Here is a 21,131-nt window from a genome sequence, read left to right as displayed (position 1 = left end):
ATTCAAGATTAGACAGAGAAAGACATACTGGCATATGACGTCACACGCCAGAACCGCCATACTTGCTGCATAGAAAAAAGCGTTTGAGAATGAGACAGGTATATAGATTTTTCAAAAAATCACTATAAATCCAATTTTCAACCGATTTAAATTTTCTCTTCACTAAACACTCTCTGTTTATCTATGTTTTCATAATAATATTAAGATATGGCAAAATCACGAGTTGTCAAATACCGTATTATGAGAGCCATGTCTGCCATTGCTTCACAATATAATCAGCTCTCGCAACAAAACTCTAAAACTAGTTCGACAATGCCGTCGCAGCGTGATTATTTCAGAGATAAATTACCAGCGCTGGCGCACGGTATGCTAATGCACGAGAAATAATAGTTGGAGTCTTTCCTGGCGCCATTTGCATACTGCCGTCTTCACTGCACGAAAATTAACTATTTTATACGAAGCTAATGAACTGGCGCCGGGATTATAGCATCGTATTGAATAACTGGAGCTGAATAAAGTTGGGTGTCGCGGCGGGTACTTGCTTTTTAGTTAATGTCGGAACTAGAACAGATTGGAAAAAAGTTTACTTAATTTACCATCACCCAAGTAAACTAAACTTTGGTAACAACCATCAGTTTCTTGTAAAAAGCTTTATTGTTATTTACTACCTAGTACCTACTTTAAAACAGATTTACAATAATATTAATTCAGTGATTAACTAACTTAATACCTAGTAGCATATTTTTAGTTACATCAACTAAAAATATGCATCATTTTATTTGCCTAGTGTCCATAGTACAAGCTTTGCTTAGTTTGGGACTAAATCAATTGGTGTCAAGTGTCCCATGATATTTATTTATTTATCATTTAATAAAAATATTTGTACGAGACCCTCCTCGGTGCGCGAGTCCGACTCGCACTTGTCCGATTTCTCCGCAAAGTGTTCACTTGCGATTGATCGAATTAAGTGACACTCAGCGTGCTATCAGAGCCGCCCGACAGGATCCCGCCATCCGTCAGCGGGACGACGTCATCAGTAACCATCCCGCGGGACAGCACGGGATACGGGATGTTAATCTCGCGGATTGTTTGTACAGGCTTTAGTTTACACGGGCGCGGAATAAGCGGCGCGGTGAACGGGTTAGCGGGCTATAAGGGGAAGGCTACTGAATTACGTACTAGCTTAGAATCTTTGTGCTACTGCAATACTGATATTATGATTGCCACTCCAGACAGCTGCCGAAGAAATCATAGCGAAATTCGTTATGAAAAAGTTCCATTTCGGAACGCGATTAGGTTTAAACGAATGTACGGTAAATGCTGAAAACTGCTGATATTAATCAATTACTATGTATCTTTTGTCCATGACCTTGCCCAGAGTTTGTTTAATTTTGATGATAATTTTAATTATTTGTGTTACTAACCTTTTTAAATAAGATTACATGTTATTAACAATCTATGTATCCTGGTCTGCAATAAACGTGTATTATTATTATGTTCTTTATTTATCTTCATTCTTAGGATTAGGTTTTTAAAATAGTTATAAAAAGTAAAATACAAAAAAGACATACAAAATAAAACCTATCCTAGTTTGCCGCCGGTAACGGGGCAGGGCCCAAGCTACCAGTGGTCAGGGCCGCAGAGTGAGGAACTCCGGACGATGCGTGCCGTGTCCAGAAGTACCGCCTCTGTATCTGGCCCTTGATGCTCTGGTCGAGACTCTTCGCTATTAGACCGTTTGCCGAAACGACTATCGGGACAATGATCGTCGAGTCAACATCCCACATAGCAGTTACCTCGTGAGCCAAGTCAAGGTACTTGCTGTTTGTCCTTCTCGGCCTTCACGAGGTTCTCGTCATGTGGGATGAGCACTGCCTGGCGGTTTGATCGATCTGTCAGCAAGATATCAGGCTTATTATTTTTATTAAATCTCGTTGAAACTATGCTATTTTCCGGGATAAAAACTATCCTACGTCCGTATGTATATTTAAGTAGATTATTTTTAATTCATACGTATTTAAATACGTATATCGAACATTTCAAACTGTATGCCAACTTGCGTGTGAAGAATTATTTTATCAGATTTGGCTAATCAGTAGGTAGTTCCTATCAATGAACTCGCCCTTATACTGCGACGTGCAAAATTAGAACTTCGTATCTTGCCGTCCCGTTGACGGTTAACTTATTTAATACGAGAGTGAGAGTCCTAACTTCGATTTCCGTATTTCGTAGTAGCCCCTCTGGGCCGTCTGTCGATGTTAACGGAAATAAAAAAACATGGCGTATAAAAACATTAACAGTCAGACGCATTAAACTTCGTCAAATCATAAACTTCAGATATCTCCCTTCAGCAGAAACGTAATACTTTTCGAGCCTGAATCAGCGGCCGACATGTTAATGTCCCGTAATGTATGTATTACACCGCGCGGGAAGACGGTCTGACAGGGCCGATGCCGCGCGGTTCGCGGCCCGGCTTCGAGACATAACACGCACACAATACCAAGAGGGACCTGGTATAGTCAGCCAAGATATAGGTAGTGCCACCAGAGTGAGGTCACGCATGCAAGAACATGTCTTGTTAGATATGACAGCGGGTTTTTGACATTCACTTTCATTTCATTCATTCTCCTTTTATGCAGTCTGTACTTCTTGTACTTGTGTGTATAATCATTCACTAAGTACTTCAACTTTCGTGGCACTAACTATACATATTTCTTTACCACACTGAGGTTCAATGTCATGTATGGCTTAAAGAATTTTGGGATTTGTTGAAGTCAGGACCAAATCACTGGATTAAGCTTCACAATCCCAACATTCTCTCTACGGAACTTCATCTCTACTCAAGAATGGTGCGTGAAGCGGTTGAAATAAAAAAACACAAAATTTTCAACCGGGACGATGGAATATGCTTTTATCTTCGTGGAATTCTGTTATAAATAAGTGTCGGCGTCGGGATGAATGTTCGGACGTTGTTAGTGTTGTGTGTCGGTGTGATGGGGTGACAAATAAAAACGACCAAGTGCGGGTAGTTCGAGATATTTGTGATCAAGTGCGGGTAGTTCAAAGGACTCGCGCTGCTAGGCGGACTTGGCACCCCACACTTCAGTCTACTCGTGACCACGGCCACCTGTAATGTGGTCGAAACGTCGAGGTATTACTCGTGTAACGTGTTTAGCGTGATGAGTCCCGTTTATGGTATTTTAATTATGAGTGCAAATCACGAATTTAAATTTTAAACATTATCGCACAAATAATAAATAAATTGTGTGTAGGTACTATTTTTGTGTTTTTATGTATTTTTTTGCGAGTGAAGCGAGCTTTGCGGTGAAGGAAAACATCGTGAGGAAACCTGCACAAACCTGCGAAGCAATTCAATGGTGCGTGTGAAGTTTACCCCAATCCGCACTGGGCCCGCGTGGGAACTATGACCCAAGCCCTCTTGTTCTGAGAGGAGGCCTGTGCCCAGCAGTGGGACGTATCTAGGCTAGGATGGATGTATTTTTTTGGTTTATTTGTGTGTTATTGTGTAAATGTTATTGTATTTGTATGTCTTCTATATTAGTGAATAAATGTATTTTTTCTTTCTCTCTTTAAATAGTTTTCATTAAAGTAAATACGTTCAGATCATAATGTATTTAAGCGTATTTTTGATATAATTTTACCGACAAAACTCAAGTGGCTCTTATTTTCTTTTGACTAGTAAATAATATCATTGGATGCAAGTTGTATGCTCGTAGCATCCGAGCGTGCAACTTTCGTAACACCCCAAGAGTAATTCCAAAATGGCTCCCAAAGGACGCGGGAGCGCTTTTCAAAAGTGCTTGCATGCGGCGATGCGTCAAACACCTTCCGAAATAGGTACAGTGAAGGACATAAAAATATGTACGTTTCCATGACGTCAAAAATATCTATATACCTCTATGCGACTAATCTTAAGGTCGATGTCTATATATTTGACGCTATGGCTGTATAGAATTTTATGCCCTCGACTGTACATCGATTTGAATCGTCGGAAACATGAGGTAACTAAATCGTGCAGCGTGATAAGAGATCAATAATTTATTGAATCAGGCGTTAGAAAGAAAGAAGAAGAAGAAAAAAATGATATTATAAAGTGTCAGTGAATCCTAGGCTCAGGACCAGAGATTTTTCAAAACTAGCCAAGCCAACACAAAAAAGTGCACTGTATAGCAAAAATTGTTATGCAATGTCTATTAAAATATATGTATAATCAGAGACCGTTAATAATTAGACAAATCACGACATTAACAAAATTTAGAAAATAATTAATAAAATGGTTGAGACAAATGTTTTTACAGTGTAAAGGATTTCTTAGAACATAACAATAACTAGGAAATAATTGGTATTGCTTTCTTGATTATGTGATATTTTATTATGACATGAAAATATTTATTCAAATATATATTATTGTAATTGTTTTTATTAATTCTTTGACATGTTTATGTAATTTTAGCTTCACAGGACGATAAATTTTGCATGCTTTAAAATAGCTAAGTGTGTGTTCTATAACACGAATAACTGACATCAATGTAATCCCACGCTTAATGCAAATAAATTCAATTTCATTTAATTTAATTTCATTTCATTTATTTATAACAGCAGTTACATAATATACACAGGTTAGAAAAAAACGGTTACTTTGCGGAGGTCCATATCTATGAACTAAAATAATTTATTTGCTTACCCGCGCGCGACCTTATGATAGCTAAACTTATGCAAGATATGCGTGTTCATGCAGTTCCTCCACCTCAACACTGTAAGAACACACACAAATCACACAAACTCATCTATCACCACCACCACACTACACTTTCACGTTTCGAACTGTACCAGAGCTCATCTTCAGAGCAACACAACCGTACACCATGCTACCAGATGTTAGACAGTGTGGAGGTGGAGGAACTGCATGAACACGCATATTTTGCATAAGTTTAGCTGTCATAAGGTCGCGGGTGAGCAAATAAATTATTTTTAGTTCATTGATAAGAGGTCTTTTACCACTTCACTTGTATACTTGTTCACTTACAGTCACGTCAGTCAGACATCACCAGTACAGTCACGATCGTTAATTTTGGACCCACTTAAGATTGAATATCTGTCATTTTGTATGACAATTCAATGGACTGTTTCACGAAATGGGTCCCAAATTAACGGTCGTGACCGTACATGCATAGGGGATGGTTTCTCGAAACGCGATTTCCTCATGTATTTTGTATGGTACTGCTGCCACTTGGACGGTACAGGGCCTTAAATGTGCGAATGCCGACACGCACTTGACCGGTTTAATAATGCGAACTTCTAAAGTCAGACTTGATTGTATGTCTGTGGCGTGTACTGTCTGAAACGGCACAAACACAGTTAATCGCCGCTGTTTCTGTCGTCGGTTAATTTGCAGGGTTTAACTTGAGGGCCGCAGCTGCACAGGCGAAGATTTCGGTGTCGACACTTCGAAACCAAGTTTATTTAAATCCTATGGGAATATTATCCTTCTTGTTTCGTACAGTGTGGCTCAGAAAATACAGTTGTCGCATTATTAGTTTGAAATAGCAAATAACGCCAAATATAAGTCTAGATGAAATATGATACGTTTGAACACGTTCAACATGGTCGCTCGTCTATGGCTCATTTATAACCTAACCAACAAAAAGTTGGAAAACCCCCGACTTTGTCACTTGAAAGTTCAATATCTCAAAAACGGCTGAACCGATTTTTATGAAACATGTCTAAGGACCATTGCTAGAAACCCTGATTTCAAATAAAAAAACCGCATTCAAGTCGGTCAACCCGTTTAAGCGCAGCACACACACATAGACAGACAGACACACATAGCGGTCAAACTTATAACAACCCTCTTTTTGTGTCGGGGGTTAAAAACTGACTCACGATTAACCTATATCCGATCGATAGCGCAGATAGATGAGGCTGAAGATTCAGCACACTGTTTAAGTAGCACACCCACAATCACACTTGCCCTTACGAGTACTTACATAGTCTTCAATTTTTCTTTTATTCGACTGGATGGTAAACGAGCAAGTGGGTCTCCTGATGGTAAGAGATTACCACCGCCCATAAACATCTGCAACACCAGGGGTATTGTATGCAACTCCTTGTTGCAGGTGCGAAAAGGAATCTGCTATTTAATTTTCGCCATAAAAATCATGTTTCAGCCGTGCCTAAATTTACAACATATTTATTTATTTCAAAGAGATTTAACCTGCATAACAGTTAAACACGGGTTAGTATCATTTCGTCTAAAATTCAGCTGGTTTACGTAGCAAATTAGTAATTGGTCTAAGTAGCAAGTGGTCTAAGAAGCAACTGGTCTAAGTAGCAATTTGTCTAAATATCAAGTGGTCTAAAATTCTTTGACTCAATGTCGACGGAGCTCCGCTTCGCGGAGCTCCAATTCCGCGTGGCTGAGGCGCTTGGCGCCTTGACACAACTCTTACCTAACCTAACCTACCTAAGTTTTTTCAAGTTTTCGACAAAAACAGGTTAGGAGTTAGAACCAGTTGCTTCTTAGACCACTTACTACTTAGACCAACTGCTTCTTAGGCGAAATGATACTAACCCGCCCTCCGCTGGCTCAGTGAAGTGGCGTTTGTGCTCGTTCACGGAAAAGTCAAAGTCAAAGTCAAAATATCTTTATTCAATTTGGGCTATAACAAGCACTTATGAATGTAAAAAAAAATACCACCAGTTCGGAAAAACCTCTGTTGAGAAGAATCCGGCAAGAAACTCAACGAGGTATATTTTTTTAAACAGATTTACAAAATTATTAAATGATATCTATACATCACAAGTATTTAACACAACTTTATTTTTAACACAGTAGGTTCGCTATTTGAAGGGATTGCTAGTGCGGATCGGAATTATTTCCAAATATCCCTGTCCATGATATAATCATTAACTTTATAATACGCCTTAGTTATTAATGTCTTCTTGAATATAGATCTGAAACTGGAATAGAGGAATAATTATTTTATACCACCATCTTGAATTGCAGGTGTCAAGAAAGAACAGCCCTTCGACATATGCAACGATTTTAACACGTCAATAAAAGTTTCGGTTACGATTTTGGTTTCAGGTGACATGAGAGCCACAACAGAACCCTAACACCACTTTAAAGCCTCGTGGTGGTGATGATAATGATGATGTCCTCCATGTCGTGTCCGACAAAGGCGAACCCTTAGACTTGCTTATTATGCGCCCGAATATGGCTGGCAAAGCCAAACTTAGTCTTAAAGGTTAGGACCTTACCTTACAGCCTCGTACGTACTTAAGGACTCACACATATCAACATAGCACACCTAAATAGTAATTTTATTTCTCCTAAATCAAATTACTCCTTTCCCGGAGGGCCTTTTGTGATTATTGTACGCATTTCTGAACTAGATTGAGTCTCCGAAAGGCTTTGGAGGATTAGATTATAATCCAGACGTCTAGGCAGCGACCCGCCCTGGACTGAATTAGTTTTCACGGTGGGAATTGACTTATGAGGAGCTGGCATCTGTTCTACTAACATGTTCTTACAGCTGTCTAAGATAAACAAATTAATTATTTAACGCGGGAAATACCATTTTGGCTGTTTTTTCAACCCGACGCAAGAGGGGTGTTATTATAATTTTGATGCCAATGTCTGACTGTCTGCACGTCTGTCTGTGCATCATATCACTCAAATGGGTGGACCGATTTCAATGGTTTTGTTATATGTGAAAGTGAGATTTGTTTTATTGGTTTTTAGTTATGTTTGATAAAAATCGGTTCAACTAAATTTTGAGGATCTCAATTAGTAGTTCAATTGTTGTGGCTGCGGTTATAAAATTACACGCTACGTATTTTTAGCTGTCTATCTATTACGGTTCTCGACATATAACCCTGTGACAGACAGACAGACAGCAAAGCGAGAATAATAGGGTTCCGTTTGTTACCCTTCTGATACGGACCAACCAAAAAACTCATAAAAAATTGCAAAAAATATTAAAATACAGCTTTCAGCGAGTTCCCGAGGTACCTCCTCCTTTTAACTCCCGGGATAATGAGGGCGGTAACTTTTAATACTTTCAACTTCTTTCAACTTTGAACCGTGGTAGGATTTTAATCTGGGGGCACGGCAGTGCCCCCGCCAAGTCGAGCAAAACAAAAACAAAGACACGGCCGTACCATACTTCTCTCGAAGCCATTCAGACTATTTTCAACATATAATATTATGTAAAAACACTTTTACGTGTAAAATTGCCGCGTAGATATTATTTTGTTATACGTATACATAGCAAAATTTAGCGCAAAATTAATCGGTGATACACTTGATCATTTAATGATACTGCGTTATCACCCTGATCGCAATGGTGAAACGCAAGCAATAAAATCGCTGCCAACCCAATTCACCATCAAAACTGACAGCTGCCATCGATTTTGTATTTTATTATGGTATAGGGGGCAAACGAGCAAACGGATCGCCTGATGGTAAGCGATTACCGTCGCCCATGGACACCTACAACACTAGAAGAGTCACAAGTGCGTTGCCGGCCTTTTAGGTAGGAGTACGCTCTGTTGCTTGCATTTCCTCATAGTTAGATCTGTGTAAGATAATAACGTAGAATACTATAGTTGAAATAAATATTGATTTATTGATAATTCATTGGAATATGAAGATGAATCACCGAATTACCAAGTATCATCGATAGGTTTGTCCTAGATTCATCATCCAGCCTAAAAACGTCCCATTGCTGGGCACAGGCCTCCTATCAGCATGGGAAGGCTTGGAACGTAATTCCCACAGGCGATAGGTCGAACCACTCGGCACCACGGCTTCTACATTAACACTACCCTACATTATTACCCTACATTAACATGTTTTAATTTAAAATTGTACATTAGTTAAAATATTTTAAGGATGTAAAATTCATGTAAAAGTCAAAATTATTGACTCTGTGAGCTGTAAACCTTGAGACTCCGTCGTTTAAATAAAATAAAAAAACAGAAGGAGAAGGAATTATATAATTTACGATGGGAAAGGATTATTCATTAGGACCATACGACAATTTTGACGACTAAATTTCCCTGTGCTCAGCAGAGAACCAGACTACGAAGCTTGAGGTCCCGGGTTCAATCCCCGGTCGGAACAGATATTTTATGAATAATACGAATGTTTGCGCTCCAGTCTTGGGTGTTTAATGTGTATTTAAGTATGTATCTATCTATTTAAGTAAATTTATCCGTTGCTTAGTACCCATAACACAAGCTACAGCTTACTTTGGGACTAGGTCAGTTTGGTGTGAAGTGTTCCATGATATTTATTTCAAACTCAAACTCACAACATTTATTGACAAGAAAAACACACTACATCACAACAAAAACACAGTAAAAACATAAACAGGAGAAGAGAGAAAAATAAGAGATATTGTGCTGTAGTGCGATGCCAAAAGGAAGGAAGGTATTTGTTACACCTACAACTGTACAAAGATAAACTAGAGGCAAGTCCAGTGTTAAGTGCTACGGTGTGCTTGTCAGCGATCCCGCCAGCTGTCGCCCGCAGAGGCATTGTCCGAGGCGTTCGCTCTCTGTCACTCAAAGAGGCTCTCACCTTTCCTACAATACGGCGAAATGCCCAAATAATTTTTGATAGGTACATCAAATACATGTGTTTTTACTGATATCATATAGGTATAGTTGCTAAGCACCAATATCTTGGACAGAAAAGTGTACATAAAATATCTCATCATCATGTCAGCCGAAAGACGTCCCCCAACGCTGTCCACTCAGACCGGCCTTGTGCTTTCCGCATCCACCGCGACCCCGCGATCTTAACCAGGTCGTCGCTTTATCTTGTTACCGACAGCTCGTCTCCCGGTCCGCGGACGCTATTCAAGAACCTTCTGACCCCATCGGCCGTCAGTCTTGCGAGCGATGTGCCCCGCTCACTGCCACTTCAGTTTCTCAATTCTTCGGACTAGGTCGGTAACCTTAGTTCATAATAAATATCTGATACGACTCTATTTCTATGACGTGTCAGATATTTTTGGACGCTCCACTGTGGCACATATTAATACAGGTGACTGTACTATAGACCAGACCGGGACTACGTTTGTATGGAGAACGGAACAAAGAGACTTCTCTTAAGTGCAGATGAGGCCAAAGGTGTATCTGAAATGAAATTGAGTTTCCTTGCAGCGATTCTTAGCTATTTTTATTGTTAGTTTTATTGTTTTAGTCGTATTACTGCAATGTAGTAGTAAATACTGATGGAACCAAAATAAATCTTTCTTTCTGTCTAATCTTATATTTATATTACGTAATGCTTGGTTTTTTATTTATTTATTGTTAATTAAATGATTTTTCAGTATGTAGAGCTGAAGAAGCTCTGCTATATTTAACGATCCTTATGTAAAGGTAAATTTCTTATACCTGGCACGTATTTATAATGTATTTGTTTAAAAGGTAATAAATAAATCGATCTATCGATTATTAAGTCCGAGTCACGGATTGAGGAAAATTTTGTGTTTTTAGTATTTCTTTGGTGTTTTTTGTGTGTCAGTTGGAAAGGAAAAATTGTATGTATTTGGCATTGTTGCGAATTTAAGCGACTTTACGGTTCTGCCCGCGAATAACATAATCTGATGTATATTACGGACTTGTGTGAACAAGAGATAAGCGGCGGGATGATATATGATACACGATGCTGGAGCTGAAACAACTGTTTAAAATAAAAATTTAGAAATAACCCGCTATTTTTAACCCCCAACGCAAAAAGAGGGAATTATAAGTTTGACTTGAGTTATAAATTAATATGTTTTTAAACATATTTTTTTTGTACCTGGAAAATTGTAACAAAAAGCTGCTATAATCTACTCATAGTCCGACCGGTGCCGTCGCAGGCAAAGCTAGATCATAGTCAGACGCACCGGCTGCCTTTGCTGCATCAAAGTGAAATGCACAATGCACATGCACGAGGGCGCATCCGACGACCCCGTAGGAAATATTGCTGCATAAACTCTCAAAGCAACAGGATTGTGACTGGTTCCTCTCAAGCGGTGCTTAATTCTTTGTGAGTTATATACGTAAATGAATGAATACTCTGTTTGATGCACTTGGTATTAATAAATCGCATGCTTAGTAATAAACGTCTTAACTCAAAAATCGTGAATTTTGGCAAATCGAGTTTAAAGTTTAAGTAATTAGCACTTCTCGTTTTCCGTGAATATTTGGTAGATTTAATTTTGTTTACTATGTTTTTTATATCCTAACGTTGTATATAATGTCTACTTGCACTTTTTTCTTATAAACCAATTTGTTTTATATATTAATAATATTGCTAAGGTTTAAAAAAAACATTGCATTCATATATCACTTTATTACAAAATGTAGCAAAATGTAGCGAAATAATAAAAAAAATAAATGATGCAAGTCTTAATACAACACCAAGTATTCAAGGATTATTTAATTAAAACGAGGCAATCCGAATTACATCACTTCATTTTGCATTGATTTTGTGCTAAAAAGAAGTAAATCCAAATATGCTTTTATTTGCTTAAAAGTTATTCAAAAATACTCATGTTTCCTTCTTGCAATAACGATCTATCTTCAAATGGCTCACGAAAAGCCAACTTCTTGCTCGCAAGTAAGTCGGACATGACTGAAGTTAGCTGTAGCCCAAATGAAATTTGCAATTTTGTCAAAAGTAAAACGCACCAAGTCGTGCTATCTCTTATAAACCCGATTTAGGCTGGTTTAAGAAGAGAGCCGATAGTGCTCTCAGATATAAGCCGTTTAGTACAATAACTAAATTTCGCCAATTTTGATTAGGCCCGTTTATTCTAAGCATGCAAAAGTATAGGTGACCAGGAAAATTGGTTTACCAAACCTAAGTTTAATGTCATTGTAGTGTCGAAAATACAAAACTGAGACATGGAGCACAGAAAAACCAGAAAAAGAGACCAGCGCTGGGAATCGAACCCAGGTCCTCAGCAATTCGTGCTGCGTGCTATAACCACACACCGCTGGACAGGAATCTAGACACGAGTTTTTCCTATGCATACATATCTCAGGTTGCTTATTTCTACTACGCTACTTATGCAGCAGCACTAGCGACAGCTATGTTCCGCTCTCATCGAGAGACGTCACACTCTTTCGGAACCAACCGCTCACCCAGACAAGAGATGTCACTGTTAAGCGATCAAATTATGATTGGTTTTTTGGAGTCTTTTTGTATTTTTTATTTCAATTCCAAATTTGTTACTTTTACGGGTTCTTTTTCGATATGGTTTCACGGGATACCCGTAAAAGTAACAAATTTGGAGTTCAAATAAAAAATACAAAAAGACTCAAAAAAACCATTTGTCATTTGTAGTGCTTAAAACGTCAATTTTATTTTCAATTCACTCACAAGTCGATATGACAATCAGCCTTATTGTTTTACTAGCTTATGCCCGCGACTTCGTCTGTAGTATTCTATCGCGTGATAACTTAGATCCACGCGTAAGTTATCGCGCGGTGGCCTCTCTAGCTATGTACTCGTACATTCGCTAATTATGTATCCACATTTTCATACTAGTTGCATAGACAATTATTACAATTTTCTTCAAGTCCGTCGAGCCGTTTTAGCTTGAAGGAGTAACAAACAAACACAAACACTTTTCGCATTTATAATATTACAGTCAACACAACTCTATTCTTAATGGCATAGAGGCGTGTTCAGATATTTTTGATCAAATTTTTGCTCACAAGTTTATGAACTCGACTGTACCAGGAATTTTAAACGAGCAATGCTTATGTATACCTATTTACTATTATAATACAGATATCTGTAGTGCACCGAAGCAGTATAACTGAAGTGCTTACTCGAGTGCTACTCGTAAGGCTACGTGTCGTTGCTATTAGCAGTTTGCACGTGGACCGTCAGTGCTCGGATGCTCGCTTTGGGAGGGGCATTTATTGTATGGGCCAAGTTGCCCGAAATAATAGTAGATTATTGTCGTGGCCTGGAAGTAGGCAATTGCTGGCTGAGTATGAGTATTAAACGGACGAGCTTGCCAGTCCGTTCAACTAATACGAAGCCAGCAATTGCTATTCCAGCCGAGACTAATATAAAGCTTTTCTCAAAAATGGTGAATAATTCTGAAATAGAATAAACTTTTTCTCAAAATATATTGTAAAATTTAATTTTATTCCAATATTTTTCTTATGCTTTCCCGTCTTTTTTCATTATAAATAAACTGCAGGTGTATTTTTCCACCGAAAACACCACAAGCTATTTCAGACCCAATAGAAAAAGTCCGGAGTTCCAACAAAATATCTGATACGGGCCATTAGACTTGGCTGTATACGACTTGTGCCAACATTTCCATGGCCTTTTTAACTAAAAAAAATGTGACTATAATTCATTATTGTCGAGCTAGCGCGCCTGCAATCTTTTTAACTTTTTAATTTTTCGCTGACCATAAACTATGCACTTCACCTTCTGATATGTAATAGTACATTGTGTCTTAAGGGCTGTAAATAAGGAATTACGAACGAGAGTCTATTAGAAGCCCGAAGTCGAAGACTGAGGGCTTTAATGAGTCGATGTTCGTAATTCTAGTACCGCCCGTGCGACATACAATGTTTTTCATCACATTTGCGAGTAAATTTCTATATTTTTAAAAGAAAAAAATATAATTCTTCCAAGTATTGGCGATACCTTAGGCTGCGCCCTTGGCAGCGTCCCCCTCCCCTCCCTCAGCCGCGTGTGCATGTGGTCCTGCAGCAGCGCGCGCAGCGCCATCAGTACTCGCAATGACTCATTTACCGACCTTGGCTTCATGACAAGAAAATGTGTACGCGCAATGACTCATTCACCGACCGCGGGTTCATGACAAGCACATTAAGGTCGAGGGTTTTATTTGGGGGGTTGCAACCAATATAGCCTGCATGTTACGACACTGTTTACGAGCAAGTGTGATGAAAAGAATAATGTCAACTTTTACGGACATTTTTGAGAAAATGAATTTATTATTTTATTATTGCCATCTGACGTTGGAGCATTGGGATGAGTTATGCTCGTTGCAGTTCAGTCGATTCCACAAGTCTATTCTTACTAAAAGAGTAAATTCGGAATACCACACTTTTTGAAATTTTAAATTATTTTTATTAAAATTTGAAACTTTATTATTATAATACAGTATGTAACAGAACGAAAGGCAAAGCTGATACCTGGTTGATAGTAAAGTGGATTATGTTGTAATAACATACTTTTTATTAACTTTTAGTTGCTTTTTAGGGTTCCGTAGTCAACTAGAAACAATTATAGTTTCGCCATGTCTGTCCGTCTGTCTGTCCGCGAGTAAGCTCAGAGACCGTTAGTACTAGAAAGCTGTAATTTGACATGAATATACATATCAATCACGCCGACAAGGTGGTACAATAAAAAAAAGTAAAAAAAAATTTTTAGGGTACCTCCCATAGACGTGAAGTGGGGGTAATTTTTTTCTCGTCTAACCCTATATGGTGTATCGTTGGATAGATCTTTTAAAACCATTGGGGGGTTGCTAGGACAATTTTTCTATTCAGTGATCGGTTTGCGAAACATTCAACTTTAAAGATTAAAAATTATATGCATATTTCCATGTAATTGCGACTTATTTTTGATCGCCACCAATTTACTGAATTAGAAAAATTGGTTCCTGATCACCGATGAAAAATCATCGTGTTGTAAGAGTGAATTATTTTAATTATACTTAAACTCTTTCCCTCTGGAAGGTGTAACTTGCCCCTTCCAGGAGCCAGCCTCCCCCCCCCCTGATTTACGAGCGCGCCAGACGTCCACTCGTCGTAATGGCACAATTCCCTACTTACCCGACAAATAACCTAAGTTCATTATTTCCACGACATTGTTTGTTGAAGGAAAACAGAGCGTTAAGGTGCGACCAAACCGCTGGTTAAAAACGGTGATGGCACGGAATCGCAGTGACGCACCGTATGCGCACCATTTTTTTTGCATGCCCTCCACACCGCTGCTTAAAATACGCGAACGGTGCGGAATCGCAGTGACGGGCCGTAAACGACAAGACTTTTGTTCGGTAAAGTCCTGACGTTTACGGCACGTTGCGATTCCGTATTTTAAGCAGCGGCGTGGAGAGCATGCGATAAAAACGGTGCGCATACGATGCGTCACTGCGATTCCGTGCCGTCACCGTTTTTTAAGCAGCGGTTTGGTCGCACCTTTATTCCATGGTAGTCTTAGTGATATAAAGGATTAGAAATAACTAGAGATAAAAATATATGTGGAGAAATATAGAATAATAAAATGTAGAATATACATAGAAAAGAAGAGCGGTTTGCCTCTTCTTTCATTATGCGGACGGGTAAGGAGTGGAACTCTCTGCCGAGGTCAGTTGTTCCGGAATGCTATAACGCCTTCCTTCAAGCGAGATTGAGGCCAAACGTAAGCCTATTAAAAATTTATATAAAAAAAAAAAAGAATTTCTAGGTGAATTTTGAATCCATCCATCCATCCCAGCCTATATGCGTCCCACTGCTGGGTACAGGCCTCCTCTCAGAAAAAGAGGGCTTGGGCCATAGTTCCCACGCGGGCCCAGTGCGGATTGGCAACATCACACGCACCATTGAATTGCTTCGCAGGTTTTGCAGGTTTCCTCACGATATTTTCCTTCAAAGCAAAGCTCGTGGTAACTATCAAATGTAATTTCGCACATGAATTTCGAAAAACTTAGAGGTGCGAGCCGGGGTTTGAACCTACGACCCTCTGCTTGAGAGGCGATAGGTCAAACCACTAGGCCACCACGGCTTAGGTGAATTTTGAATGTAATTATACAATACAATGACTTTTTACTGTACACACACACATCATCGTGTTAGGTATAATTGCCACGATAACGCACAGGCCGAGCGAGCGAAGCGAGCGCGCCGCAGCACTGCCGAAGCGCCAGAACCTAATTAATTCAGGAAATAATATTAGGCCCCTACCAGTGCTGGTTACGTATGGTGGTCATGTACGAGGAATACTAGTAGGATTAAAATGACAGCTATTTTATGGACGTCAATAAAAAACGATAATAAAACCGTTAATGAAAATAAGGTGTTAGGTTTGTAAATTTTGCATTCAAGTCTTTATGCGATGAAGCAGGGTTATGTTTAATTCTTCAGAAACTTAGTGTCACGTGGGCTTTATGACTTTAAATGGCGCTAAATTTTTTCTTTCAGAATTAGGTAATTCTGAGTTCTCCTTAGTCAGGATCACGAGCACTATTTAATTTTGAGGAAGAGAAAAGTGTCCTTAATTTTTTTGTCAATATTGTGACTTTTTTATACAGTTTATATGGGTCGTTACGAAATGGAAACAAAAATTTTATGGAAAATTGGGACATTTTTTTCTTCGTCAAAATCAATAGTGCTCGCGATTCTGAGTAAGAAAAACCCAGCATTATCTAATTCTGAAAGAAAATAATTTTAGTGACATTTAAAGTGAAAATGCCCTCGTATTGGCCAATACGTGGTTAAAGCGACATTGGCGCATAACTTTATTATTAACAAGCGTTGTTGCGATGTCCGGCGACGTCCTCCCCTTACATGTTGCTGTCCGGCGTCGCAGCGTTCATTTTGAACATGTCACAACCGGAAATTAAACACTACACAAGTTTGGGGATTCCTCAACTTGGTGTTCTCCGAAAATAGAGTACCTAATAGTGTTGTGAAAAATGCTCATTTCGAGGCTGTAAGACTCGAACCCTAAAGACTCTCGAGGCTTAACGACTCAAAGGCCGCAAAGACGGTTTCTTGCATCCATACGCATTAAATAAATAAGCCAATTTAATTGTCAAATGTAGTCGAGTCTTTAAGACTGTGGAGTCTTAAGGGCTCGAGTCTTTAAGCCTCAAAAATGAGCGTTATCCACAACTCTAGTACTTAATCTTTATCTTACGATGCCACTTTAGGGGATTTTTGGAAATGAATGGGGAGAAAGAGTAAAAAATCAGTTCGGTTAGTAAGTAGTGAGTAGAACATAAATATAAATTTACGGTTGAGTTTGAGTTTTTTTACGTGGCCACGGCTTTTTTACGTGGAAGTTTTAACTTATAACAGACACAATAAAAAGTACGCACTTTATCCACTCTTTTTCACATCCCACTAATATAGGTAATATTATAATAATAAATGCGAAAGTTTGTAAGTCGTTTGTTTTTTTTTTTGTTTGTTTGTTACTTTATCACGACTAAGCCGCTAAACCGATTTAGATGAAATTCGGTATACAGATAATTTGTGTCCCGGGGAAGGACATAGAATAGTTTTTATCCCGGAAAATTTCATAGTTCCAGCGGAATAGGGAAAACCGAATTCTACGCGGACGGAGTCGCGGGTAACAGGCTAGTTTATAATATTAGATAATTTATTAGTAGGATTTATGTTTTCGAAAAGTTGACTGTAGCATAAGCCAAATTTTGCGTTCTACCACCCTGAAGTAGATTATTTTGCTTGTCATACAACAATGTGTCTAATCAACTATATTTAAATTTGGTAGGAAGTTGTTTAAAAATTGGTAACCTTTTATTTAACTGACCGTATAAGTATATTGCCCTCTCATTCTGAGGGGAGGCATGTGCCCTGCAGTGGGACGTATATTATAGGCTGGATATTGGAGACGTGAACACACAGGCTTGCTCTATCTACTTTATGAACTCAAGGAGCAAACACAATTAGGTACACGTCGTACCGCCCGTTCTTTCGTCGGCTCCTCATGTATCACCATTCCCAATACGCCGAGTAAACGTACACAGCGTGATCTCCCCGTAAGGCACGAAACGTCGATTTTATAATAATTTTATGTCGCGGCATGTCGCGCGGCACCCGCGGCGATAGCGTTTACGACAATGTGGCGTGTAAACCTCGCTTCAACGCCCATCGGACAAATTACGCGGCTGCTATAAAATTACGCGATTGCAGATCGTGGCTAAACTCGAGTATCGATGAGAGCGCGCGATGAGAGCTATCGTTAAATTTAGTCAATGAGTATATTATATTTATATGACGGCGTAACGTCAGATTGGGTATTTACCGGGTTATTATTGTTCATTGTGGTAGGGTAGGCTAACAAATCTTGTATGTACTCACGTAGTCCTTACACTAGTACTTCTTGATAGCAAGCCACACACACACAGGGAGCACTGGATGCAAAAATAATGTCACACTCGAGAAGTTCAATCACTGATTTAATACGATACTCAAGAAACAATCAGAAATCAACAGCGATTAGGAAAATATTTTAAGATTTAAACCGTTACACAGTAAGTTCGCAGAGAGCAGCGCTCATGACCAGTGACTCAAACATAATGAATCAGTCTTTCTCCAACGTCATTCCTGTCTCTCTGACATCTCCACCAAAACAATCCAGTGTTGCCAACATAACTACGACACAGTAGCGCCCTCTCTACGACCTTACCCAAGTGACATCTGTCTGACAGCTTATTGACAGCTGTCACTTGATGTAACGTTTCGGTTTACAAAATAAACAAATCGATAACTGTCACCTATTTGGCAGCTCATTGAGAACTACCGACAAAAATGTGTTTATTAAAGGCTGGATGCGACATATATTATATCTATATCTCGTCCTTATACGTCCCATTGCTGAGCGCTGGCCTAATCTCAAAATGACACGCGTGTGCCGTAGTTTTCACGCGTGCCTAGTGCTGATTGAGAACTTGACATACCATTGTATTCCATCACAGATTTGTGCATTTGCACCGTAAAGCTTGTGGTTTTTATTTACAAGCTTTTATTTAGTTTCACCTGTCCCGTTGTCTGTCTGTCTGTAATCAAATCTTGCAAGTTAAATTCGACCAACTTCCAGTAGTTGGATTGACTTGACATTTGGTGTACTTATGTAAATTGCGTGACAATACAATAATCTGGCAGTGACATCCTGGTAGTCCGGCCAGGATCGTCTCCAGGATGGAACTCTTCATCGGTTAATGGCATCGACTAGTAATTTGGTACGCAAATGTAGTTTAGGTAACAAAACAAGTACAGTAAAAAAAATATACAGTCAGCAAAAAAAGCTTGTAGGTATTAAAAATGATTTTTTTACCAAAAACTTATTGAATTTAATGTTGTACCTACATGAATTTCGAAACCTCAGAGATGCACCTAAATACGGTCCTCTACCAACTCTGCTTCAAGTGATTTGGACCTATAGCTTCCCAAGTCGTTGAATTTGACGATTAAGAACAGTAAGGACAGTAATATTTTGCAAAATATTGAATTTTGGTCTAAATTTAGATTCAGCTAGGTAAAGAAGTCTTGGAAAAGTGTAAAACGATCTGTATTGTAAAAGTAAATCAATTTCCACTTTGAATTTTGATAGTCTGCAAACTGTTTTCCATTTCGGAAAGCGGTTTGATATTATTATTTTTAATTTAATTGGACCTGACCCCAGCTGTCAATCCAGACAGGCCACTGCGAGCCGAGTGGCGACCTTTTTGAAATGCATGCTTTTATCCATTTGATTATTCAGTTCTGTTAATTATTTTTCAGTAATTATTGAGACTTCAAACAATACTTTATACGGCTGCGTTTCCGCCAAAGATGACAATGTACATTCGAGTTCATAAACTTGTGAGATTATTTTTGATCAAAATATCTGAACACGACTCTATTGTTAACGACGTAAAAGCGTGTTTAGACATTTTTGATCAAATTTTTGCTCACAAGTTTATGAACTCGACTGTACAAGGACGCGTTGCGTAAAATGTTTCTAAGAAACGCCTCCTCTCACAATGAGAGGGCTTGGGCAGTGTAGTTCCCACGCGGGCCAAGATGCGGATCGGGAACATCACACACTTCATTGCATTGTTTCGTAGGTTTTTGCAGGTCATCTCTGAGTGTTTTTCTTCACCGTAAATCTCGTGGTAAGTTTCAAATGTTCCGCACATGAATTTCGAAAAACTCTGAGGTGCGAGTCGGGGTTTGAATCCACAATCCTCTGCTTCAGAGGCGATAGGTCAAACCACTCGGCCACGGCTTACAAAAGGTATATTAGTGTTGTTTATTGATACAGAATTGAACAGATTGTATTGTTTAGGAAAACATCGCGAGGAAACCTGTACAACCTGCAAAGCAATTCAATGGTGTGTGTGAAGTTCCCAATCCGCACTGTGCCCGCGTGAGAATTACGGCCCAAGCTCTTTCATTCCGAAAGGAGGCCTATGCTCAGCTGTGGGACGTATACCGGGTGTGGCCTGTAATATGAGCAAATAATTAAAACATAGATCATACTCCTCAATCTGAACAACATTAGTTCGGTGTCTTTTAAAAATAAATAGTTTTTTTTAATTTTTTTATTACACTTTTAAGTTTATTCGAAGAAGCAATGTAAAGCAAAATGCTTGATGTTTGTAGCGTGACAGGCGACGTCAGTTGTGTTCTAGGATGGCGTACATTGATAGCATTATTTAATTTCTATGAAAAAAGGATAATTCACAGACTCCATTATTCTTAAAATTCGCTCAACTAATTTAGTTTAGATTGACGAGGACGAACTATGTTATAATTTTTTGCTCGTATTACAGGCCACACCCGGTACCTATAGGCTGGGATGATGATGATGATGATGATGATTAATACGGATCTCTGCCAGGTAAAGCCTGAAATCAATATATATATTTTGTTATTGTCAACGTTTTTCATTCTATATGTTTATCCTGAGCTAGATTATTCAAATGCCGTCAAAACCCCCAATTTTCCAATTTAGCCAATTTTCTTTGGCTCCGTCCGTCCGTAAAAATGTTCGATTGGATTCGCAATAAATTGATATCTTCGATCTGACATTCGGCCTAACGGGCCTTAATAAAACCTAGCTTTGCCTTAGACCTTGGAATATACAGGGTGTGCTAAGGCCAAGCCGCATGGAGGGAAATCTGAAATATTGTAGATGGAACATTTTAGTGAAAGAAGACTTCGTTTTGAATTTTAAAACAAGTAAAACTGTTTTCAAAGATTTTTGAATAAAACTAAGCCCGAATCGCCAAATAGTAAAAAATAACACCCGTGATTTTACGACACCGATCAAAAGGCTTAATCATAAGGATTTTTTTACCTACCATGAACCTTTTTTATCA

The 21,131-nt window shown here is 38.8% G+C and overlaps 1 protein-coding gene and 1 pseudogene across 1 annotated transcript in view; one reads left to right on the top strand and one right to left on the bottom strand.

Moving 5' to 3' along the window:
* The window catches only part of LOC141438777 (uncharacterized), a 324,060-nt gene that overhangs the window by 85,827 nt on the left and 217,102 nt on the right, over window positions 1-21,131 (top strand). The window lies entirely within an intron of this gene.
* The window catches only part of LOC141438584 (uncharacterized), a 31,222-nt pseudogene continuing 11,054 nt past the window's right edge, over window positions 964-21,131 (bottom strand).

This window comes from Choristoneura fumiferana, chromosome 19 (genome assembly GCF_025370935.1).
Source record: "Choristoneura fumiferana chromosome 19, NRCan_CFum_1, whole genome shotgun sequence".
In the NCBI taxonomy this organism is placed as follows: Eukaryota; Metazoa; Arthropoda; class Insecta; order Lepidoptera; family Tortricidae; genus Choristoneura; species Choristoneura fumiferana.
The sequence above is the reverse complement of the archived record's forward strand: the minus strand, read 5'-3'. Positions and strand labels throughout refer to the sequence as shown.